This window comes from Balearica regulorum, chromosome 11, assembly GCF_011004875.1.
Source record: "Balearica regulorum gibbericeps isolate bBalReg1 chromosome 11, bBalReg1.pri, whole genome shotgun sequence".
Taxonomy (NCBI): domain Eukaryota; kingdom Metazoa; phylum Chordata; class Aves; order Gruiformes; family Gruidae; genus Balearica; species Balearica regulorum.
Genome location: NC_046194.1, coordinates 15,033,815 through 15,060,816, shown reverse-complemented (window position 1 = coordinate 15,060,816; position 27,002 = coordinate 15,033,815). Strand labels below are relative to the sequence as shown.

Sequence of the window (27,002 nt, the reverse complement as noted above, 5' to 3'; positions counted from 1 at the left end):
GCCTGCGTGCTCCGTGAGTAATGGGAAGTGGCACAGCTCACCTGCGGGCACCGGCAGGACGGGGGCATCCTGAAGCACTCCTGCAGAGACCATCCCACCCCCCACCTACCCCAAGGAGAGGCCAAGCACGAGTCCCAGGCTGCCCCACGCGTGACAGAAGGGGAAAGGGGGTCACTGCACCCTCTATCCCCTAAATTGAATTATTTTCTACCCAGGTTCACAGCCCTGCCCACACGCCTTTGTATCCAACTGCCTTCTAAACACTAATATCTTATGATTTTCCACATCCATCTCATAACTGTAACATTCCAAATACATATACCCACTGAGCAAACACATACATACATCGGTACCGCAAAGACAAGACCAAAGCTATGTTCATTTTTACTCTGGTTTTCCACAGGACCAGTCACACCCTGAACTTTCCTGCATGCCGAGTCTCAGGGACTTGGTGCTGGTGAAGTTTGCAATGAGCCTTGCTTTGGTGGGGGCCCATCTCTACAGCCATGCCCCAGCCCTGGGAGGCTCATGCAGCCCGTCACAGCGGCCAGCTCTGCGGTCAGAGACCAGGCTCCAGTGAACCCTTTAACAGAAGCATCTTTACGGGTTTCCTGAGAATTAAAAGACAAATCCAAGATTATAAAGTAGATCTGTGGCAGAGCAGTTAATGTAATCCACAGGTTTTGTCTTCCTAAGGAGTACACAATTGTTCATATAAGTGCTATTGGGTTAAAAATAATGCTGAGGAAAAGCTGTGCAACTGTTATCAGTGGAAGTCAAACGTGACAGACTTCATCATCTTAGCTTGGGCTTCACTGCAAGATTCGCGTTTGCATCGTGTGTCTTGTGGGCCCCCAGAAGGGAGGGAGCTCAGGCAAGGCTGCGCCGCTGACAGTCTGTGCTCGCACCCAGCAAAACCCAAAGCACTGCTCCTTTCTGCGCTGCGGGCAGGCAGGTGCATGCAGCATTTCCTTCCTAGCATCTGTTTTCTTCACAGACAAACACACTGCTCTGGGCCTCAAGCTTTAAAATATCATGAGTCAGGCCCCTCTCTCTTCTGTTTCTTATTTTAATGTTGTCGTTGGTTTTAAAAGTCCCATTCAAAAATCATAGTTTGTGGCCAATACTTTGAACCAACATGGGAGGTGGGGTCACATTTTCAGAACTTGTTCTCCAGAAACAGGTACAGAGGGTTGTTGGGGGTGTTTTAATACTATTAAATAAAAGTAAAAGCTTAGTCTGACACCTAATCACTTACATTCAATAATACACTCACCTATTTTCAGTATCTTGAGCTTGAACCATTAAATTTGACTGAAGGACTTACTACAAGGATTCCACGCTGGGACTTGTGGGAGTTGGCAGTTCTGCACCCCTCTTTACAGAGAGGGGTCTGGTGGCTGCCAGCCGGCCGCCCCTGCACCAAAAGGGTCTGCAACAGCAGTTGCTCTTACCCAGCAGAAAGAAAAAAAAAACACTTCCCAGGTATTAGTGCCTTCACTTTCTTAAAGTAAACCCTTTTCAATTCTTCAGAAAGCAGCAAAAGTTGCACAAAATAGTTCCTGGAAAAGCTTTCAGAGCTCATTCTAGCAAAGGTAACGTGGGGAGATCCTTCATGAGCAAGCAAACCTGCTGTTCCCAGGAAGGGCAATAGCAGAGATAATCCCTCTCCTCAGAAGTTAGGTGTTTAGCACCCGGACCTCCCCAAACACCTCGCGCCCTCAGCCGCATGAGAAAGTTTTTGCATGAACCAGCTTTTTGCAGTCAGGTTTCAAACCGCCCAAGGACGCGCCCGAGTGTCACTGCTGCAGACGCCTAGCCAAGGCTGCACTGGGGCCCAGGACCGGACACGCCGTCTGCTGCTAGGGGGGCTGGTGGGAGGGTGCCTTCACCACCCCTCTCCCCAGGGACACAGCACACCCCGCTGCCAGCGGCCACGCTTGGCCCCAACTCATACCAGCCGGAGGAAGACCTGGCCGAGCTCACTGCCTGCCATGGACTACAGGAGCGAAGGGCTGCAGGGAGCGTGTCGAGGCGGTACGCGCTCCTGTAGTGCATGGCTGCCGGCAGCGGGGAGCAAGCAGCCTCTGCAAACTGCCAGCTCGGGGACAAGCACAAGCATGAGGCTCTCCCAGCTCCGGCTTCAAATACCCAAGGGTTCATTTACACAAAGTGCCGGGAATAGAAAGTTCAACTGCCCTCGGCAGGACCTCTTTTACAGTTACAGTGGAAAATACAACTGTGGTTCCCAGCACCTGCAACAGCTCAGGACAGGGATAATAAGATCAGCAAGGCCTCCTGGCCCTGTTCACCACCACCGGGCCCTGCAGCCTGCTACAAAGGGGAACGCTGGCTCAACACGGGTCAGGCTCCGGTTTTGCAGACAAGGCTGCAGGCTACGAGTCCTGCTGCCATTTCACCGTGCTCTGTGCCAGCCAGCCTTTCCCCCTGCCCATCCTGCTCCACAGGCCCAGAGCCGGCTTTCCAGCAAGATGCTCCTGGTGGGTGGCTTTGGCAGTTGTCCATGTTTAGGGTTAGAGAAGGAGGAGGAGGCCTGCCGGAGCACACCTCTGATGAAGGCACAAATGCCTGGCCCCTTTGGGCAGCTGCTGCTGCGGTCAAGACTGAGTGTCCATGGGTGGAAGCACAAGGCTGAAAGTACTTGTACAACCAGGGGAGTCGCTGAGGTTGCACCAAAACAGGCGGACATCCCACCTGCTCCTTCAGGTTCAGCAGCAAACAGCAGGGCACAGAGTTTGAAGCAGGGAAGGGCCATCCCAGCCTCATCCTTTCTCTTTCCAACCTAGGAACATCCCATGCTAACCTCGTTACCCAAAGGCTTTGCGCACATGCGCTGTATACACAAAGGGAGATACAAAGGCAATGAGGAAGGTGTGGAAAAGCAGTAAGGAGAGCCCGTGCAGTGCTCTGCTCCAAAGGAGGGCTCAGCAGCCGGGCTGCAGCCGCCACAAGCCGCCCCGGTGTCCCTGTTCCTGAAGGAGGAGCGGCAGGACTGTGGCCACGGTGGGTCGGGCAAGAGAGACCAAGGCCAGCGATCCACAGCTGGAGAGGCAAAAGATAACTGAACTGTAACCCTTGTGAGACAGCATAGAAACCCTTTCTGCTGAGAATACTCCATTTGATCCAAAGAAAACCCTATTTTTCCACAAAACAAGAACGAAATCACAGTTTTCTATCCAGAAAATGTTAATGGAAAATTTGTGCCCAGCTATGCTGCTGAATACAGATTGAAGATATTTGGATTTCTGAGGAAAGGAAGGTCAAGTCATTTTCACAGTGTGAAAAATGAAGCTAACAGAGTTCATATTTCTCTGTGAAGCAATGATTGATTTTTCTTTCTGTGTCTCATTCATACTGCACTAAACATGTATAGAGAACAAACTTATAACACCTTAGATAAAGCACACAGATTACATTAATACATTGAAAATTAAGTTAACATTAGCATCTGTTTGAAAGTAGCACAAGAACATTTAGCCCAACTCCATTGAGAACAGGCTGTTGGCATGAGTGCATAAATCTTATGTATCCTAAAGCTGCTATATCAGAAAAAAAAAAAAAATCACCGTTGAGATGTGCATATATGAAGTAGGAACCCATCATGTGCTCCCTCTATGGCTAAATTTCCCATTTGGAAGTACATAAGAATTTTAGTTACTAAAAGTACATTGTTACTCAGTTTCAAGTACATATGTATAGGTAATCTTTATTTTCCTGCCATCTTAATTGTAATTATCATCTCTGTGCTGCCTGATTTGTTAACTGTGCAGAGCTATTCTCTTATTAGCGTTGTTACTCCTATTTTATGAAACAAGAATAATATAATACAATAATCACTTCTGAAAATATATTGATAAAGTTTTCTTACTGTGAGAAGGGGGAACGTTTTCACATCCTGCTGAATAATCCTTCTTTCAGTAAGTTTTTCTAGACTCCTTTAGGAAACACAGTGTTTTGGTATTTTTATTATATTAGAGCTCACAATGGCAAGCTCTTACATATCATATGTTAAGACGCAGCTAGCAGCAAGGACACGCCGAGTTTCATCACGCTTTGCTCATACGCGGTGGATGTTATAAGGTCCCACAACAGTCTGATGCAGATTGGTCATAGGGGAGTTCAGCTCCCTCTTTTTTGACCACATGTTAGCAAATGCCATTCAGGTGGTGAGAAAGTCCTCCCTAATACAAGTTGCAAACTAATGCTTTCAAGAGATACACGCAGATAACCCAGCAATCAAGTTAGAAGTATTGCGGTGCTTAGAGTGCGACACTGTGTGACCTTACCTGACAGCTTCACCAGGACGTTTTGCCACTGTCAGAAAAAAATCAAGGGGAAAAAAGGCAATAATAACGAGATTCCTATTTATTACTGTCACTTTGCACATTAGCCAGGCAACTCTTAAAACGCTGTTAGAATAGCCTAAACTTTCAAAACTAGATAAGACAGACATCGCATTCAAAAGCTATGAGAAAGTCACTTTTCAGAAACAAGTAACCAAAGGGACCTATTGGGAAACAGATGCACATTATTTGCAAAAAGCAAGAGGGAGGGTCACACAACTAAGAATTTGGAGAGCACCAGTGGTCAAAAGTACAAAGTCTCTATGAAAAAAAAATAAACCCAATACAGCTTTCAAATAGACATGTCATTAATTAAGTAGGATCATCACAATTTGATCCTTCTCTCCCATCCGCCTCCCTCTTTTTCTTCTCTTTTTTCTTGTTTTCAAGTTTATGACCAATACTTTGTTTTGCACGTTTTAAAGCAGCTGGTTATCTTCTTCAAAGATTTAAGGAACAAAATTTTCTTTCATGCTTACCAACTGATTGTAGACGATGGGCCGAAGCGAGCAGCTGAAGAGGAGGCCATCTGTTGCGATCCCTTCCTTTAACCAAACCGATTGCTTGCAGCCTTAGCGTGGCTCTTACCCTCTCACCCTCTCCTAGCCTGGCACGCAGAAGCAATCCCTGTAGTAGCTTTTTAACTGATTGCATGACCATATGTTCCTTATGAGTGGAACCAAAGCTAACGCACAGCATAAAACAAAACTACCGTACCAACTTTGAAACGCAAACACAGCCAGAAAATTGAAGTGCAAAAGCATGGTAAAAAGACTTTTCACATCAAGTTTCCCTCTTTCTGCCATGTTGCTTTCAAAAGACAGAAGCACTTTACAGCAATGATGTCTATATATAAGCTGCTGAAGTACTGTCTTGTCTTCAGTGATTTTTATGATGATATTCTCTAATGCACTTTGCAGAAACGTAAGACTAGGCAAAGCTTCCTTTTTATGAAGGAAACAAAAAGAATAATATATGGCAGATAGCATTAGCACAGAGGTGGAATACCAGACAAGAAAAGTTGATCTCTTTCTCTTTTCCTCCTTTCTTCTGTTACTCTGATAAGATCACTCTGTTATGTTCATCCCTTTCAATCTCAGTTATGTCGTCACCCTATGTTAGGAAAATAGACTTTCCTGTCTTCTACTAGTCTTAGAGCACAGTATCTCTAACAAATCTGCTGGGAGCAGATCCTGTAGCCATTCAGGTCTAACTATAAGAAAGCAACATAATCCAAGCAACAGCTTGCGTATTTGTCTAGAAGTCCAATACCAAAAAAAAGGAATTTGATTATAAATACGAAGCATTAAAAAGTGCAAATAACATCCACGTATATGAAATATTCCATGTATACAATGAAGAGATCAGACAAAATTGAAATTCGTTTAAGGAGAGACTTTCCCCAAAAGGAGTTTGATAAATACTGACAAAAATGTTTCTTTTCTAATAAATTATGTTAACTTAATTGCAATTACAATTTGTGTTTTCACAAATAGATACCCAGCTGAAGGTATCTGGAGTTTGATCAATTTCACAGGATTTTGGGAGCATTTTACTGGTGTGTGGGGAGGCCAATAGACTAGAGTCGGTAGACTTCTTCCTGGCTGCACTGCAAGAAAACCAGAAGCGTCTGCTTTCTGTGGGCAGACACAGCCAGTCATCCAGATACTTTGGCCATTAATGGATGGATCCTATAAACTTATCCTAGTTTGCTATGATGTAACAAATGTTATGGTATAGAATATACCTTTAGAGTACCAGCCCACATATCCATTCTTTGGCAAGCACATTGCATGAAAGTTAGTGGGTTTGGGTGTTCACACACACCCCCTCCAGCTTTTTACAAGAAAGAAAAGCCAGTTCTGACTTGAGAAAAAGATATTCAGGCCCACCTAAAAGACAACGATAGAGAAGCCACCCCAATCAAACCATCTGAGCCCTGCAAGACCTGGTGAAACCGATACTCCATACAGAAAAAGCGTTAGAGCATCCGAGATGGTGATGCCTTTGAGAGGTCTTGGAAAGGTTCTGCTAAGAGCAGTGCGAGACCATTGCAGCAATTTCTTTTCATTCAAGAAATGAATATCTGGCATATTTATTTCATAAAGTGAGAACCAGTATCCCAAACAAATAGCTAGAATGAGCATTATTCAGCCTTTTTCCTGGCAACCAGCTTAAATGACCGTGTCTTGCTTTTCTGGGAAACCTGCCAGGTGAGCTTTGAAAGGATTGTAGTGCTGATGGCAAAGTCTAGAGGGTTCACTCCATGCGCTAACCGGAGGTCTGCTAAAATAATCAGGAAGAGGAGGCAGAGGCCTTCATCCTACACAAGAGGAGAGGGTTGGAGCATAATGGCATTGCCAGGGGGAAATCAAGAGGGCTGTTAAGCTCACTGGGGCATGGACTGTCTTTTACCATGTGTTTGTACAGCTCTAGCACTGAGGCACCCCAGAGTAAAGTCTTTAAAAGTGGTTAAATGACTTATGCTCTTAAAAAATCTATTTCCAAAAGTGAGTACTATAACTTCCATTTACTCCCATCACTGGACCTGGGCTGCAATTCAGCTCCCACTTTCTTTTTTCCCTTATCCCCAGTAAAAAACTGCCGCCTTGTCATTTATCTGGTTCACTTGTGATTCTATTGTTTACAGTGACTGTGCCTTGTGAAGTCATCATGAGGGAGTGGGTGGCACCAAATGATATTATACCATTTTGTGATGTCACCGATTTACTGAAAATGAAATTTTGAGGAAAAATTGAATAACTGAACAGAATCAGAATTAATCCAAGCTACCTAATGAAGAGCTGCCAAGTGAAAAATTTGCTACTGTGACTTACATATTGAACTGGTTTAAATTACCTAATTTATGAAAATGCATTTTAGGATGCCTTTCTGTCATTGTGGAAAACTAGTCCTATAAGAGTCAGTAATCATCATCCTCGTGATAGTATTAATGTGAGTTTTCCTGTTATATAGTATAGATTATTAGCTGTTTCATCCCTAAGGAAAACACTGATATTGACAAAGGAAGAATTTCACTTTGAGTGAAAAAGCCACACTTGGCAAGGAGTTTAAAAGCAGAATAGTATTTATGTAAATATAATGAGAAGATTATAGCTGATCTCCTTGACGGTATTCTTCCATAAAATGGTGGAAACATTAAAAATTTATCTGGACGATGCTAAAATAACTAAATATTGAAAGGAAACCTTACAGCCAGCTACACTGAGGGGACACCTGAAAAGCCCTTTGTCCACTCTGTTAGGAATAGAAACCTCTTTGTATATTATAGGTGACTAAAACCAAACAGTGCTTGTTACAGATAACAGTGCAAATCTCCGTAAGGAGCTGCTTGACAGAAGAGTTGACTTAAGCGATCGTGGACCCTTCTGTTGCTTGTTCACTCCATTTTAATTTTAATTTCAAAGGCCCAGAAATAACAATTGAGGCCAATGACGCATCTCTTTAATGCAATTGAAATATGGTATACTGATGAATACCATACTTATTTTTTTCCAGGGTAGAAGTACAATATTGCACCACTAAACCCAGCTACAAAAGCAAGTCACCATGCCAGTGGTCATACTTGCAAATTAGTTTTAGGCACCTACTAGACATCATGAAAAAAAAAAAAGAAGTTAATCAAGAGCAGAGCAGCCAACTGCAGCCTAAGGATATTGAAAATATAAAACAATATCTATCACCCCAATTGCAACCCTAAAACTGCATGACAGATCAGTTGTTGTACAAAAAAAAGTCAACCACAGATCAATGTAATCAAGTGACTGATTACTTGACTGAGAAAAAATTAGTATCCTATGCATAGAGAGATTTCTTGTTGGATTACCGTGACAAATGCTTCCTGATCTTTCTAAGAACTGCATGCGTTTACTGATAGTTCATTCAACAGACTTTAGAAGAGGCAAAGATTTTCTTAAGTGGGTGCTTGAAATAGCATTGGCATTTTTTGATGAAAATCAAAACAGTTCCTTTGGTCCTGGTTTGTGCTTTTAAGAATGTGTTTTCAAGCATAAACATTTTAAAAATCAGGGCAGGAGCCATTGGGAAGGCTGTACACAAAAGAAATGTGACACGTAAGCAGAAGCAAGTAAATAAACAAATTAAAACATGCCTAGGTCAGGACAGCTGCTATAGTTTTCTGCACATTATTTAAAAATCATTATTTATTTTAGATATTCTTTCTGATAAAAGTACTTTACACCTCTCACGTTTCCTATAATAGCAAAGCCATGAAGTAGCCGTGAACTAAGTACTACTGCCATTATGCAACATGAGAAAGTAATTTTAGTGGCCTGCTCAGACCTTCAATTTCTGAAATCCAGTTTTATCACAACATTTCCTGACAACTGGGTTCCATTTTCCTCGGTCAAAATACAGAACTATTTGAATGTATTTTAGAATTAGTTATGTTAACCTGTAGTTTGGGAGCAGTCATAGTATTAAATGATAGATACCCATTAGAAGGAACAAGTCTGAGTCATTGAATCCTTTATACAACATTTTTGTAAAAATTTAAACATCATTTTGAGACGTAGAAAACGTACCAGTCCAGTGATATCTGTCATTACTCATTTTTCATATACTCAACGTGATTATTCATTACTCAGAAATGACATAGTTAAATGCTAAGTCTTGCTAAAATATTGATCATGATATGTAGGGGCATATAATTTATCTGAATCAAGTGAAATATGTTTTCCTCAGCGAGATGATGAAAGCTTGTCTCATTACAGCATTATTTCTGCTGAAGTTTCCACCATTAGTTAGTTTAATGACTCTGTGAACATTTTAATTGAGAAGATCCCTGTGCAAGTTGCTCATTCAAGACACATGGATGGGTTTAGATTCGGGAATGAGAGATGTGCAGCCGGCTGTGCTCAGCCTGAGTGTGCGGGCAGAAGGCAGAGAACCAGACACAACAAAATACCCAGATCAGGACAGGCAGAAGGAATTGAAAGGGAAAAGGCAAGGTGTTCCAAGCCAGGAGACATGAAAGGACATAACTTGCTGGTGAGAATACTTGGGCTGGCAATGGGGTATACAAACACACGTTCACTTAAATCATTCTCACTCCCCCCCCCCCAAAAAAATAGACTGAGGCCAGTAGAAAACTGCACTGATCTTGGAGAATCAGCCTGATAATAAAACATTGCTTGGTTTCACTCCAAATAAAGGAGAACAAATTAATCAGCAATCTTGTATCATCCCCTACCTGCACACAATGATTCACATACATTTGAAGAAAAAAACCAACACAGTAAACTACTATTTAATATCAGCTACATGTAGATGGTCAGCAGATCTGTTCAAGTGCTGCTCTGCTGTCCTCCTGAGGATGTGAGCTGGGTCTTTATTAGCTTGTCCATGAAGTCTTGTATTGCTGTCAGTAGTGTGACACCAAAGTGCTGATACCAAAATATTTTGTGGCTAATCTTGTCCTTGTTATTGATAAATTAAGGAAGGTGCTGCTACAGGAGACTATTCTCCCTCTGTATTAGTGGCACAGAAGTGGGGTCATTCCCACCTGCACATGCACTTCTCTGAAAATAGAATAATCTAGGGGGAAAAATGGACTCAAGTAATATTTAGTCAGAAAAATATATTGCGGATGAAGAGAGATGTTTTTATATCTGCTTCCCAGCTACTGAAACAGAAGCCAAGAGGAGCTTGAGTGATTTGCCTGAAGTCACATAGTTCTATGTATTTTAGCCTGGATGTCAGATCATAAGGAGCTCGGTCTCCTTTCAGTTGCTGCCGATATCAGGATTTATGCTTTGAACATCCACAATTATTTCAGAACACACAAGACATGGAAGTTGGGTATCTCTGAGTGCAGCCTACCTTCTTCAATCGTTTACTTGCCTTAATTAAAAGATGTTTAACTTGGGACCATATCTTTTTGTAGCTGTCCACAGTGCCCAGCATAAGAGTCCTTGATCCTGGCCGTATTCTCAGAGAGCTGTAATTATTGAACATGAAAACTAGTGTCTTTTGTAGCAACTGATCCAGGGCATAGACAGCTGATTGAAAGCAAGTGAGTTACTGAAGCAGAACTAGTTACTGTCACACACATGCAAACAAACAAACAAACGAACAAACAAAAAAAAAGGTACTTGGAAATGCCGTAAGGGGGTCAACAACTCAAATATCTCGCATGTAATTATGTGCTATCTGCACCACAGTTTACATTCTCCTTCTGAGGGCTCTTACAGGACAGCCTCAGATATCATGTGCTGAAGTTACTAGTCCAGGGCCAAGTATACATTTGCCTTCAGGAAATGGTTACCCAGAGAAATGCAATAGGACTAATTGAGCAGGCCAGCAAGATTTGGCTCCATGGAAGCATTGCTGCCACAGTGCATCTCTCATTTATGAATAGAAATAGCAGAGAAAAATATAGCAGTTTAAAAATGTAATTTGTATTAAGAAGAAAATGAAAGCGGATGAATATCTGAGTATTTCTCATTTTATTAGATGCATCTAAACCTGGAAAGCTTAAGCTTAAAAAAGAAAAAAAAATAAATTAAACATTTAGGATTCATTCTAAACAATCTCACATTTTACATAAAGAAAATGAAGTGTTTGACATAAACACTTCATGAGCAATATGATTTACATTATTTTCACTTTGTTTCTGATTATTGGAAATAAAAATATATAACCCTGTATTCATTTCTTACTTGTTCTGTAGCACCTTTGCTGAACACATGCAAGATCAAAACAGAGAGATGGGAAGTAGAATGTGCTTCATTATGGCAAGTACAGCTCATATCCTCCTCCACAACACAATTTATTAGTATCTAATAGAATTGTAATGTTTCTCATTCTACATTTTTACAGCTGCATCAAAATATTAAAGTGCGAATTGCAATTAAACTCACACAGTGCTCTTAGCATAATTTCCCTTGTATTAATACTTAGCAAACCAAGTTATTGGTGTAATATTACTCTTGATACTGGTTGTCATAAAGGGATAAAGCCTCCAAATAGTAATAAAGTATATTTTACTGTAGAGAGAGCAGCAGTACAAAAAAAACATTATGCTACTGGAGTTGTTAATTTCTGTGGAAGGGGGTGGGGAGAGAAAGGCTTTTGACTCCTTAAATTATAGTTTGCAGGTTAGTCCACCAACTCACTTAATCTCTCTAAACAGGTAATTTGCTTGCTTTCTGAAAGCACCCATGTGCAAGGAAATGCTAGTGCACTCCAGGGATGATTCTAAGATTGATTGCTTGGCTCTAGTCACCAATGACGGTGTGTATTCTGCTAATGTCTCTAAAATCTTTGGAGATTTTAGAGAGGAAAAAAGCAGAGGGGCAATATTTGTTTCAGATAACCTCAATTTATGAGTGCATGGTCTGCTTGACTGAAGAATTTTAAAGCAGAAGGGCTACACTATTACTTGCAAATGGCAATAGGTACGTTAACTAGGGATAGAGGAATTGCAGGTGTGGTATGCTTATGTTATCCATTAGGAAGTTTGGAAGTTGCATTTTGTATTTTCCAGCTGTTCCTTAGATTTGCAGTTGGCTGTAGCTTTTTGTGGTTTATAGTTCAGAACAGAGCTCTGCAAGAACACGCTCATGGAAGAAATAGAGAGCTTTAGTGTTTGCTTATGGAGGGAAAAAACGACAACAAAGCAGCTGAATTAAATGCCATTAAGTGGACATGACTTTGACAGGATTGCCTCGGCTGGATAGTTCTACAAAAGCATCTGGAAGTAGAACTTAAATGTCAAGGTTTAAGTTGTTGCTGCTTCTTTTAAGAACTCACCAGGTAAAGCAAACTATTTCATACTCTAAGTGCTGACCCACAGTGTAATCAGAAGTGGAGCTGCAGTATGGGTCAACATCTTTGATCAGATTTTGCCTGGTTACTCAAGGGCTGGAAGCAATGAAGACTTGGCCATGCAGGCTGTAACCAAAAGCTGGTGAGCTTGTGCAGTCTGCCCTGTAAATTATGTCATGAAAACAAAAGACCATTTTATTAACTTAACAATAAAATCCCAGTCTCAGGGTGATGCTGAAGGAGGTTTTGAAAAAGATTATCTTGACTTATTTCAGAAAGGCTTGTGGTTTTGCTGACATCCAGTGTGTGTTATTGATAAAGGACTCTCTTAGCTGTTGCCCTCCAATTCGCAATATCATTTCTATCAGTGGGGATTTCTCTCCCTTCCACATAAGAAGTCTCCTTGCACCAGGATAGAAGACTGCTGGGTAGAGGAGGTGGTAAAGCTGGAATGGACCCCCAGATTCTGGTCCATACATAGCACCACACATTATGGAGCAAAATATAAATAAAGCAAACCTTCCAAAGCTGCTGCAAGCTCCAGTCCCACCTGCCATTGATATCAGATTGTTTTTAACAGCATAGGCTTCTGCCTGTGACAATTACTGATGATAGATCCTCTGATCTGGGTAGGCTGAGCATGAGGAGCATGTGTCACAGCCCGCAGAATTAACACTGTTTGTAGTATCTGGGATTTGTTGTGTCATTCATGAACTGCCAAGATAACTGCATCATTGCAATGTGTCACACATTTCATATTTTTCCTCCCCTTTCCTTCTTCATCCCTTATATTTTATCTCCCTGAAGTTTAATCTCTCCTGCCTAAGCCACCAGCTACCAGAATAGAGCAAAGTACCTAAATATGATGAAAAGGCCTCAATTGCCACCAGTCTGACCTCCCACCGCAGGCTGCCTCCCTCCTCACTCAGCACGGAGAGGTTAGTCTCCTAACTCTGTGCTACTGTACCTGGCACAATAATCGCTCCTGAGCAACAGAAATGGTGACATTACTTCTTCTCGTGAGACCATAAGAACTTGGTGACCTAAAGACTACAAAAGCAATATGGTCACAGTCTGTAAAAAAAAAAAAAAAAAAAAAAAAAAAAAAGTTAAGTGTTCACGGGTCTAACCCAAAGCCTATTGAAATTCAGTAGAAGTTTCAAATGTGGCCCCTAATATCTTAAGTACATCTTAGAAAGACCGTGAGCACCCAGAACCCGTGGCAAGGTTTACTCATCTAAGTCTGGTCAAAAGTAAAATTCTCCATTCCTTGGCACATTTCCTAACAGTATAATTTACAGGAAAATGATCAAAATATCATTAAGAAATGTCAGTACTCTCAGTCAAGCTCCTTTCAGAAATATAAGCAGTGTGTGGCAGGCATAATAAAGTCATGATTAGGAGTGTCCTTTAAATCACAGGAAAGGGAGGCAGAGTAGATGTGCCCTATTCCATCTCTTGAACAGGCTCTTTGCGTGACTGTGAGCAAGTACATAACTAGCAAACGCCCAGGCATAACTCAATTCTTTAATGCCTGTAAGGATTGTAGTACTTTTGCACTACCCAGCAATAGCAATAACATCATCATTTTCTCCCTGCTCATCGGAAGCCACTGACAAGCCAACCCGAAGTATGTTGCAGAAGCTGCTTCCCTCTCAGCCTGGCTTTGGGGCCAAGCAGAGGCAAAGTGGCAGCTGAACCACAGGGTGCAAGAACAGAGGCTGTTATGATCCTTGACACTAATGATGGACACAGTTACCCCAGAGTTAGATTTGGTTTTACCCTGGGACATGAAGAATGGTGAGGAAAGGGTGAAGGACCTAGAAGAAAGGCACCAGAGCAAGAGTCATAATACTGAAGAAATGAATTCTGCATGAGCACCACCAGCTCTCCTCAATCTCCTCCCAGCCATGTTTCTGCAAGGAAGCCCAGGCACACAAACCAAGGCAGACATGTATGTGAGAAGTGATCCATATATGCTCTAACATTACTCTAATTAGCCATATATCTTTGGCAGCTAGGACTACATCTGAAAAGAAAAAGGCATTCTTCATCACTTGCTCTTTTCCTACAAAGAAATAACAACATGGCCTGCGTAGCAAAAGTGCTCAATATATGAATGTGGATAACACCAGGAGTTTTGTGAAACAGCGTTTAATAGTGAGCAAGAGCAACGGAGAAAAAAAATGCTAAGGTAAGCAAGCTCACGTCTGTATGTAGCACTGGGTTTCTGTGTTGAGTGCTTCACATTTTGAAGGAAAAAGCCCATGAGACAACAGCAAGGGGTGAGCCCTCATGGAGCATTATTCCAGGGAGTTAATTCCTGGCTCACTTCCAGAAAGGACACTCCCAGGATGGATATTGCTGTTCTAGAACAAGAGTGTCTCATTTTGGATTCCTTTAGCCTTTTTAGAAACAATAGCTCACCTGTTATATTTGGCAGACTCTGCCAAATCCACTTCCCTAGGTAGACACCCCCTTTATTGTAACAGACTTATTCTTAGATCCAGGTAAAATGTTATGTTACCAATCTAGACATGAATTAAAGGAAAATGTGTGCATGAAGTACTGAATATATATATAGCACCTGTCAGAGATGCTGTGGAGTGTAAGAGCTCTTAACTGAAGTCCCAGCCTAGGACCAGTGGATGGAGAGATGCAGAAGCTTCAGCTTAGCTCGTGGCAACACCACCACGTGTATGCATATATCATTAGCAAGTTGGTCACAAAACAGGTACCCGGGAGCGATTTGGACAAGGAAGCTCCTGATCTTCAGACACTGTAAAGGAGTGGGGTCAATCCTGTCAAAGGGTTCTCTGTAAGCCTGTTTCTTTCTCAAAAGAAGCCCTGCAAATCCTAAATCCACCTATGTCTAGTTTGCCAGATTCGAAGCAGATACCAGATTGTTTTACTTCCTATGTTTGGACACAGCAAACAAACAAAAAAAACCCCAAACAAACCCAAAACCGCAAGATAATACACATGGGAGCTGTGAGCTTTTCTTAAAGCTGAACTGATTCTTTCATGAAACAAAATATTGCTGGTAACCCACTCTTGCTGTAAATATAATCAGTGCCAAACGGTACATTGGCTTTCCTAGCCCCATTTGTCCAGCTCAGTCATAAAATAGTAAGGAAGCCAAAGCCTAGGTGCCAGCTAAAACTGCGGTAAAGCCAAAAGTGAAGACTAGCTCATACTGTTCTACCTGGTGGAAAGAATACATAAAGGCACCCAAAAAGCATTTGACTTACAGACAAGGTGACAGTATTTCTGAAATAAAAGATTAGAATACTTTTGTAGTGACTTTTTTTAGGGTCGTAAAAAAGACAAAATACCCATTTACAAAAGATGCGTGCTGGTGGTGTTATTGCCAGCTCGCGAGGCAATAGCTACACTTGCATATTACTTATAGAGTAGGTTTATTGCCAGACACTCGGTGTTCTGGAGGCATTTATCATATGCCGCCAAACAACTAGTGTTAACATCCACTTTGAGCAAAGGAACAGCTTTAAATGTCTGCGGTGATCCAACTTCACTCCTCTGTTCAGCAGACAGAACACTTGTTCCACTGGACTGTTTATTCCTGGCAAACACAGAACAAATTCTTCTCAGCCTTGGAAAAAGAGCAGCTTGTAGTTATTAAAACAGAAAGAGAAGCAAAAGAAGAAAACTGGGTCACTGAGGTGTCGGAAAAAAGAAATTGCTGGGATGTCATGAGAGAAAAGAAAAAGAAAAAAAAATAATCAAGATTGTCCCAAGTTTTGTTATAGAAGAGACAAGCAGGAAGGATCTTCAGAAGAAGGTAGGGATTACATTATAGTGCTATACCATGACTTCTCCGAGCTGCCAAAGGGCTGGCATATCCAATAGCTCATGACCAGAAATAAAGAACAATTATAGCTGGGCAATGGAAAATTGATACCTCTAAATGTATGAACTCTTATGCTGATGCCTCCCAGCAAAGAAAAGAAGCTGGACTGGTGGGTTTCCAATGTAAACTTATATCGTCTGTTTAATTCTGCTTTTATTTAATGCCTCTGTCCTTTATGTGGGACCTTATGTGTGTCCTTAATGTAATATTGAAGGCTTTGTTTTTTAATAGCATCATAACTGTAAATGTAATAGTTATATAATAATAATAATAAATCAAGAATGTACTAGAGTCACTGCAATCACTAATCATAATGTTAAGACACAGTCTATGATGCATCTAAAAGTTCAGTACCTTAGAGAGTTAATTAAGTCCTAAGTTAATTGGCAATGATCTTATTTCTAGACAGGAAATGTAGCCGATTATCTTGTTTATGCTTAAACAAGTAACTGAGGTCATAACAAGACTTTTTGGGGTATTATTGATTGATTTGTAATTTCCTAATTAATTTTGATTGACTTTTCAAGTATCTTGCTTCTTGGCTTAATTCTTTGCTCCTAGGGAGATGAAGCTACTGACATCACTGGTGGTAAAGTCACAGTCACTGTTTTCACTGCGTGACATGTAGTTTTCATAACTCCACTGTACTTTTAAGATGCTGCACTACTGCAGATAAAGCTTTTGTGGCAAAGCGCAAATCAATTTACTGTTTTCATAATGTCATGCCTACCTTTACCTGTCATACGGCACACAGTAGCATCAGAGATGCCAAATTGCACGCAATCATTCAGACAAGAGCTGCTATGTCATTTCATATGTTCTTATTGTTAATTGTACAAACATTACCATTTTACTGCTTCAGGAAATAATTACCTTTAAAAATAGTTAATGGATAAATATATGAAAACCTAACCCAGGTGATGCTTTCCAGATTAGAATTACAGGGAAGAAAACCAATCCTTTACAAGGCAACTTAGTTCCATCACAGCCAATTCATATCTTGAACCTCTTTTAATTGCAAGTGGCTTCTCCCCCTGTAGCCTTATCCAGAACCATCCAATAGTACATCAGTTATTGCACAGACTTAAAAAACCAGAGCATAGTGTTAAAATTCAGCTCATGGGAAAGAACAAGCCAAAAAGGACCTTTAGCTCACGGCGTCTCCAGTGAATAAATTCTTTAGCCGCACAGTCACATAGCATTGGATAAAATTAACAACTCCTTTACCTTGCCTCCTGCCATTAGACCAGAAGAGAGGTACAGAGTACTAAAATGTCTGTGGTGATGATGGGTGACGGCGCACAGGGATGCATCTGACTAGGAAAGTCAGAGCGGGGTGAATTGAGTAGTGGTGCCGCTGCTGCCGCCAGCTCCCGTGCCCCTGTGGGAGAGCCCCTCACCAGCACTGCTAACGCATCTCCTGCCCGCAGAGCCCCAAGGGACGGGTCATCCCAACAGGGCTTTCTGTTCCCTGTGGACTGGCTTGGGGAAGCTAGATGGCTTCCCTGAAAGAAGGCAGATTAACCCAGAGATAATTAAAGGCCACAAATGATATGCAGGAAATTAATTTCTGACACTATAAGAATCAGAGGGGACAAACCAGTTCCAGGAGGAAAAAGAGCTTGAGCTGAGAAAAAGTAACAAGACTTTTCTTAAAAACATAAGTGCAAACTGAAATGATAGCACTTTATAAAAGGCCAAAGAAGTGCAGATATGACCATATTTTAAACCACCACCACCACCCAGGCAGCAAGTGGCAAATGGTATAAAATTGAGACTACTTTTCTGCTGTAGATAAGAGCAGTCCCAGAATGGTATAAATACTTTCCTTCTTTATCCCCCTCCCCCCTGCAAGTTCAGTCCTTTTTTTCTCCTCATTAAAAAAAATAATCCCACAGTTCAGGAATTTATTGTCAAATCCAGGGTTTTTTCTTCCCTTGTGTTAATGGGCCTGTTCTCATTTAAACAAAATATTGTGGCAATTTAGAAATTATTCTTTACATTGACACAAAACTCTTCTGCTTGATTATGTTCTATTCCATTGCTGGAGTTTTCTACTTCCTTCAAGTCCCACTTCAGTATCCCTTGAGTACCGCTATTTCACGCTATTCTGATTTTTGGTCATGTGATTCATAGCAAAGCATTAATTTTCAGTTTTATTACATATTTAGTGTTGAACACTGCACCAAGCAGTCTGTCCTGTCCCCCTTTGTAGCTAGCTCAGTACCTCCCCAGCATCACCAGTCTCTCCAATAACAGAAGGTGGAAGTTGTCCTTTGGATAAACACTTTCCCTATAAGAATTATACGGGCTGATTTACCACACTCGTCTGCTCCTACAGAGTTAATACTAATTTCCTAGATCACGCTGCTCCCAAAACGTGCAGCATTTTGGAGGCAGCCACCCCAACGCTGAGGGAGGACTTTTTTTTTCACATACACTGAGATTTAGTCCAGGGCCTCTTTGCATTGTAGGTAGTTTCACCTCCTAAGAATCGTAGGACCAGTTCTAGTTTGAAACATGCCTTTTGCCACTATCTTATCTGGAAAGCAAGTCCACCCATTTGGGGAACTAAATCAAGATAGGGTGGCCCTAGTAGTGTTGTGGGAGGTTTCAGGAATAAACATGAGAATTTTATAAAGAAAAGCTTATTTTTTTTGTCCTGCTTTCTATCATTTTCCCTACTCTTGTGCTGTACCTGTCACAACGTTGTCCTTGAAACTTGAGAATCTGCTATGAGCACTTACCCTTTCTTTCCACACTTGGAGCCCAATTTTTGAAGTACTAAGGGTGAATATTTATTTCACTGGAAAATGAGAGTGCTTCTTTGCATACGTTTTCAGATCTTCTGGTACAAACACCTTCCACTAGCAATCTGCTCCCTCTCCACCTGACACAGGGGAAACCCCCTACATCCAAATATCAAGTGTACACCTCTAGCCACCTCCACTTCACCAGGAATTCTGCTTTTCCTATAGTTCAACGGAAATTAAGCAAGTTAAGAGCCAATGTTTTGGGGTGGTCCTATCTGTAACTTCATTTTGTTCTATCAGAGACAACTCAACCTCCTTTTTCTAAGCTGGAAAATATAATCTTATACAACTCTCATGGTTTAAAAACCAAAATGACTCAGAATAATCTACAGGTTTATGAATAAAATATACTTTAAAATAAGTAATGACAGTACTGTCTTTTTCATACTAGATAAGACCTAGGACACATAGATAATGAGTGGTTATCAAGATTTTATTGTCATATTTATTGATATAAAAATTCAATATATAAGATATTTAACTCCCTTTAAGCAGACTGAAATAATTCCTTAAGTAGGATGTCTGAGAAAAATCCTTCTCAATTTTATCCACAGGCATAAAGTCTGACCGGAGGTGCACATGCGCCGTGCAACACGCAGCAAAGCAGAGGAGCCCAGACGGGAGAGGGAAGCCAGATCCCGGCAGGCCCAGCCACGCGTGCGGGGTGACTCAGCAATGCTCATTAAGGTTTATTAGCTGCGATAAAGCACTCTGCCAGCACAGACACATGACGCTGGTGTTTTCACTGGTGGAACCGGGAGCAGGTTTTGGCCCAGTGACTCTGCACCCCTTTGGATCAGGCTTAGTTTAAGTTACTGTTGCTCCCTATACGCCATTTTAAGGTTATTTGGCTATTTGTATTCTTGAAGGCAGAGGGCTAGCACAAGGTGCCACTGCTAGGGAGAAAACTAAAGCAGTATGACAAAAGACACATAGTGCCGGGAAAGTCTTTTGGGCACCTTTGCTCTCCATGCCAAGGCCAGCACCTGCACTATACTCTTTGGGACAGCCTGGGCAAGACGGTGCAATAGAAAGTATTGTTTTTATTATGCTGCCCTGAATTTTATGGTCTACTTCAAAATGTATCTTTAAGTTATGAAACCCTTATGCCACCATTTTAATTTTTTTTTCCTGGTTGATGCTCTGTGGAGAGAAGACTGCCAGTAGCATTTCTATAGAGTAAACATCTCTCTTTTTGCCTAGTCAATGTATTCTCAATTAAAAATATATTAATAGCCACAATCCTCAGCTGTGCTCATTTACATAAAAAGAGTGCCAAATGGTACAGAGCCTCCTGTGCAGCCCTTTCTGAACAGATATAAAAATGCCTGGAGAGCACTGTGAAGATCTGGTTGTTTCCTATACAACAGTGAATGCACTGACGATAACCATTTCTAGGACATTGCAGTTTGCTCCTGTATTTCTTAATTACAAATGGGACTTTAAATAAAACAAATTCAAATTCTGATGGGGTACACAACTCTTAACAAAACTAATACCCTGCTCACAAATGCCATGCAGTTTATGAGTAGTGTCCTCTGGGTAATGACCAAGACAAAATGCAGAGGTGCAGATGCACAAGAAGCAGGTTGGTCTAAGATCAACTCTGTTGTCAACCGTGTGGTATTTAATAACTGGGACTGGTCATTGCTCCTTGTATAAACACGGGGAGGAAAGGCAGGATTATCAGGGTCATCTGACTTCATCAACATGAAAATATATAAAGTCCCCATCAAGCACAAGCAGTCCCCAGCAATCATCATTTTATGAACTGATGCAGCAATCTCATTTTGATCAGCCCTTTACTTGTGTTGCAGGTGAGATGGGCAGAAGCAGCACGTGATCATTCTGCCAAAAATAAGTATTACCCAAAACCACAAGATGTGCAGAAGACTCATCAGCTGCAAGCAATGGTCTTGTTGATCAACTTTGGACAAGGTTACAAGTACCAAAACCCCAAATAGCTGCGCCTGGGCACAAGAGCTTCAGCAGTGCACCCCATGCTCCCAGGCTGGAGGTCTCCGTGTTGGCAGCTCAGGTCAAGACAGCTATTTTGAAGCCACTCTAGATCAAACTTGTCCACATCTCAGTTTAGTTTCCCCCAAAAGGAAGCCTGTTTACCTACTCCAGGTAAGCAGTGCAAGCCAGGACATGAAGCCTGACCAGGCTAGAGCCAATCTGAAACACAAATGCCCAAAGTCTGGACAATACAGACACCAGGTCCTCAGCACCAGCTGTTTCCTCAACCTTTGCTGCAATAGTTATAAAGCTTCATGCATATTGTGTGTGGGCAGGGAATTCAGCATGTGCATACAAGTACCCTTTTCTATGCAGAGAAATATTTCTGGGTTTTATGCTGTGGGTTGGAGTCTTTTAGTGACTGTAACTTTTTTTTTTTTTTTTTTTTGGTAAGAAAGCTCTTTTCACTGTACTATTAACTTTCCAGCCATTGTCTCATAGCTCATTTCCCTTTTCTCCAGCCATGACTTACTCCCAACCCTCTCTTGGTTATGGTTTGATGCTTTGTTTAATTTCAGCAGCTTCTCCAATTCCTTTGTTTTGTTGAGGGTTTTTTGTTGGGGTTTTTGGAGTTTTTTGTTTGGGGATTTTTTGGGGGGAGGGCATGGAATGTTCAGTTTATGAGTTCCTGATCTTGTTATCCAACCCATTTCCCTCTGTCCAGTTTTCAGTTGTTACAGTCATATACAGCTGCCCTCTGCAAATTAATATTACCATTGCTATGCTTCAATGCTTTGTATTTCCAGCCCTTTAAACCTCGTACTTTAGAACACTGTTGTGCAATAATATATTGAGTAAATCAGTAACCACTTCATACTGCTCTTGTATTTATGAATAAGCAGAGAAATTTATTATTTTTTTTTTTTTGGCAGTGAATGAAAAATTAGATGTGCTTTAAAGGCTCCTAAAATGTATTTTCAGTTGCTACCAGATGAAATCAAAGAGACAAAATTACTTTTTTCTGCTTAAATATTTCATTGATTTTTCTTAGAACAGTATCCTCCCTCCTCTCTTAATCCAAGGCATGTGCAATGAGTCCTGGCTATACTGTAAGGCATTCTCTATACATCTAGACCTGATCAGAGTATTTATAAAGAATGGCCCACAGTAATGTTAAATGCATTTTAATGCACATATTCTACCTGTATAGACTAGTGCCCAGGAACTTCATAACAACAGGGCTGAATTTGACTCTCTCTGCCTGACATGCCTGTCTACAAGTACTGTGTCTGCAGTGCTAAATTACACCCATATTCTAGCTGCCCATGGCTTCACACAGCCCGTGAACATTAATTGTTCCATCCAGAAACAAAATTGAGAAAGGCATGTGGGACTGTGCACAGAGAGGGGGGCATACTTATTGAAATTCATGTATTGCTCTGCTTGATTCCCCAAGCTACACGCAGGAACACTCAGCCATAGGCAGCTGCATCACTGTCTCGGGGAGAGGGAAGAACTGGGGCAGAACTGTTCCACTGCGTGGTTTCACTGTTGGTCACAGCTTTTCACACGTGCAAGGCATAAACCTAAGAACCTGGCCCATTGGGTTTCGGTGCCTGCAAACCCAGAATAAAATACACCTAGAGGTACTGCAGTAATTGTGTAGCAATTTATGTGCGTTTAATCAGACTCCAGATATTTTCTGAAGATAAAAAAAAATGAAACCTTCTAACTTCTCATCGCATAGAAGCAAAATAAGCTTATGCGTTCTTCCAAGCTGAGATCAATCTGCTTCCCCCAGATGTACCTGCCCAGCATTTTAGTGACAAACTTCTTTAATCTCTCCAAAATAGAAACAGCAAAACATGAGCATTTTCAAATCAAAAAGACCACACAACAACTACAGCAGCACCCATGTAAGTCTGCATGTATGCTTTGGCTCTCAGCAAAGCCGTGCACAGCCCTTTGCTGGTGTTGCTTCCTTAGAAACATCGGTTATTTCAGCAGGAAGCTCTGCACAGGGGCCATCCCAGCATCAGGGCAGACTTGAAAAGAAAAATACTTTGATTTCAAAAGCCCAGGTCTTAATTCTTAGCAACTGGTGTAAATCAGGAGCTCCATTCCAGCTTCTCCAGTGTAAAACCACCATAGAGGGCAGATCCAAGTCTAGTCTTTCAACTTGCAGAAGCACCTGGACTCTCTCTGGGCTGGGCAGGTAGGCTTTTTGCATGGTTTGGGGCTGAAACAAGGAGTTGCATTTCATGCAGTTCCACTGCTCATCTCTCTGAACCTGACTTCTCTGCATAGTGTCTGAGAGAATACAGCCCACAGGGAAGGATACAAGTACAGCAGATTTCTTTCTGGTTAGATTGAGTTTTGCAAGTGCAGATAACTTTTTAATATTTTAAAATACATTTTGAATTACAATTGTAATTAGGCAAGGAGCTTTTTTCCCCCCATCATCACATGAAATGGCCCAAGCAATTTAGTGTTCCAATTTTCATATTCATAGAGCAAATATTAGACTGTCCAGTTACATTATTGAACAATAGATAACAATCCTAGGTCATGCTGTATGTTCTTTTTAAATAGATACGTAATATGGAAGATTAAAAAAATATTCTTCTAAAATTACAAGGGGTTTTTTTTGTATAAAAATTTTCTGGCTTAGAATTGTAATTCTAACTGGAGAAGGAGCCAAACTATTTCTTAACATTTTCAAACCATAGCTTGCAGGACACTGCAACCCTGAGCTGAGACAACTTCTATCTTCAAAGTAGTCACTTAAAAATATGAACCCATTTATGTCAGACCCCTGTGAACCCATTAGTCCAAAACTAGTAGCATGGCGCAAGATTATGCACAGGAGTATCATCTGCTAATTGTAAAAATGAAGCTAAATAAATATATATTTGCTCACCACAAATTAGGAAAAAAACCTTCATTCTGCCACTCCCATTTCAGACTGCATTTCATAAGCGGTCCTTACAAACATCTACTCTGCGATAAATCACGTCTTCAAGGATCTCAAAAATCCACATTTTCCATAAATATGTTTCCTTGAGCGCTCCATATCAGTTCTATGTTCATACCCAACTGGATCCTATCATACTGCATTCTTCAGGCACACAGCTGCTTTTCTGTCTTTGGTGTTTTAAAGAAAATTGAAACGAGACTTAACACTTTTAATTAGATGTTTAATTCATGCTTTTGTGAGCTATTTCCTTCCAATCTGAATTTTGTCACACAACTATAACAGTCTTTCTACTGCCAAAATTTTTTTAAAATGCTAACTCAGTGTCTCATAAAGAATGTGTATTGCACAATTTGGTAAAGAATTTGAAAGTGAAAGTCTCATTTGTTAGTAAAGTAGGAACGCCTAGTAACTGTCACAAGCTGTGGCTGCAAAAATATGCAACGTTCAGAACAAAAAACCCTCCAAAACCAAAGTAACAGTTTAAACACATTTTATAGGGGACACAGTAAATACAAAGTTTAAGGGATTAGTTGAAAGAGCAAGTCAAGGAGAACATGGTTCTTACCAATGGGATGCAAGTATTTGACTACTTTTGTGGTTTTATTTTCAAAGAAACAAATGCAGAAATACTCCTCTAGAAACACATTAAACGGGAGCGAACTATTTGAAGAAGGTAACAAAGAGCAGCCCAGTTTTCAGAAGGAGCATCCTCTTTCCACTCACACTGGCATTCAGTGCATTCACACCATTGCTTTCCAAATCCTTCGTAACAGCTGAGCGACATTCAGGCAAATGATGTTGCCATTAAGAAAGCAACACATACCAGGTTAAATCCCATGCCTTTTCCTCTGCTGTCAGTTATTGTTTCTAATCACAGGATGAGGGCAAGCAGAATTTGGCCTGTCCTCAGGACCACATCATATAAGCTGTGTCTCAGTGTACGCTGCTGAAGCGGCACTCTCCCCTTCTCCTTTCCCTCCAACCTCTTATCAGACACACCATCAGCATCACCTACTGGTTGGCACTTTGTTGTTTTATTCATTGCCCCGTTGCCCGGTGTGGGAGCCACACTTTGTTGCTGTGCGTTGCCATAGGAATAGACCGCACGGGTTGTGGAGGCAACACCAACTCACGTGTTTCTCGGTGAATCTGTAAAGGCATCTGTTCGTACTTCTAAAAAGTACAAGTACTGCAGCACCATCAGTATAATGGATAATCATTATTAATAACAACAAGAGTTGTTCTGTAGGCTGAGATCCCTGGTTTTGCTGCACCTGGTGTTCAAGGCCTAAAATGAGCATCCCTGTTGAATCTACTTGTTCATCCTTTTGTATGCACTTGGCTAACCTGGTGATCCTGCTCATAATTTTCTCAGCATGTTGTACCTGCTCGGCCTCACTGTGCATACCTGGGTTAGTCTCTACAGACTGCAGCCTTCAGCTGGGTTCAAGAGCAAACCCTGTGGCTTGCCAAGGCCCAAGCCCTGAGCTGAACGCAGCTTCTATTCAGTGATGGAGACAGAGTTTTAAGGACTTCTCTAAAATATTTAAGGTTGTTTGAAATAGCTGGTTCTGTCTGGACACTACCATTCTGCTTTAGAAAAAGTATTTCAATGTATATTCTTGTATAAACAGATTGAATAAGATTTGGATAGGTCGGCTGGGAGTTTTTGCACACCTTTTAAAAAAGTGGCCTTAACATCCAGAAACCAGGCAGGTTAAGAAAAGTACCGTTCTGCCCGCAGCATGTGCAGTGTCACGATGCAGTGTCACTGAAAACCCCGTGAAAGCAACCGTGATCTGAAAGTTGTGCTCACAGTCTGACTTAACAGAAGCGTATTGACCAGCAAAAGTTGACAGCCATGCTTCTTCACCATTCCTCCCTTTGTACAGACCCTGTCACCTGTCCTGCAGCCAGCAGCTTTTGACTCTGCATTTTTGGATGTAAAATTATGAACTGCTATTGCTTGCACTACAGAACTAACACAACAGACAACAACTGCAGCAAAAAACACACTCTGTCTTGTCCCAAAGCATCCAGCAGGACAGGGACCTCCCTGCCAAGTGTTACATGGCCTCAGCTGCTGCTAAGTACTGCCAAAATAACTACCAGTTCCTATTTATCAATGTGGGCATTCACAGCCTGAAGAAGGTGTCATCGGATTATCAGAGTTACTAACTGAAGGAAGGAGAAACGCAACAATGCGGCCTGAATAGCCTGACAACATGCAGGTTCATACCTTGGTCGATCCCTTCCTCTCCTTGAAGCAAGACAAGCGAGTCATTACCCGAGTGATCACATTTGCATTGTTTCAGGTCATAATTTCAAAACGTCCCCAATAAATCTATATAAGAATCAAACCCTTAAATAACCAGAATCTGGATTTCACTCCAGGTAACTGTGCAGAGACCTACTGTATCAATAATTTACTTACTTACACATTTACTTCAGCCAAGTTCTTGGCAAATCAGGGTCAAAGCCTCAGCAGTCAGTGGGGGAGACACTGCAGAGGTCCCGAGCCCCCCAGCAGCAACACACACGTGTGCACGGGCTGGCAATCAACTCACCATTGCAGCCTGTGGCTGCAGGTGGGCGAGGGTGCATCGTGCACACTCACGAGCTTTAAATTTGGCTTTCTTATCTGGGTGACTGGATTCAGAAAACACTCTAGGCCCCTCTCAAAGTCTGTTCTCAACCAGGAGCCTAGTTAAATCACTTAAGGGGAAATTGAAGTCAAAGATGTTTTTCTGCATCCAGCTGAAATGGATTGTTTAGTGATTACAAAAATATAACCCTTCAAGTGGGCTCAGGGTTCTGTGGGGAGGTAGAGAGGCTGGGAGCAGTTTGTGTGAAAGAGAGTAAATAGTTTTGTGGGGGGGAAAGGCATTTTTCTCTTAACACAGCTACTAATGAAATAGCAAGAGCAGCTTACAAAGAAAACATGCAAACATTAGGCTGCTGTGAATTATGCAGTTTGGTAAGAGATAAAATAATAATCAGCTCACCATCAAGACCAAATCCCCAAGCTGCTTGTAGGATCATGATCGGAGCAGTGTTGAGTCATCTCTTTTGCATACCTCTGCGGCACACAGCATTCTCAGCATACCGAGAGCTGCGCCCGCAAGCTGACTGCGAATCCAGCTGCCACCCAGAGCAGAGCAGGCAGAGGTGGCCTCCACACCAGCCTGCTGCTACTTTGAAGGCACATT

The 27,002-nt window shown here is 41.6% G+C and overlaps 1 long non-coding RNA gene across 2 annotated transcripts; it reads left to right on the top strand.

Moving 5' to 3' along the window:
- Window positions 1-15,918: 15,918 nt before the first annotated feature.
- Window positions 15,919-21,647, top strand: LOC142603327 (uncharacterized). Of its 2 annotated transcripts, none has more exons than XR_012837238.1 (3): window positions 15,919-15,975; window positions 19,412-19,521; window positions 20,675-21,647. It is a non-coding gene; the product is annotated as an uncharacterized LOC142603327 (long non-coding RNA). The 2 variants fall into 2 exon arrangements; XR_012837237.1 differs by having other exon boundaries at window positions 19,412-19,544.
- The last annotated feature ends 5,355 nt before the right edge of the window (window positions 21,648-27,002 follow it).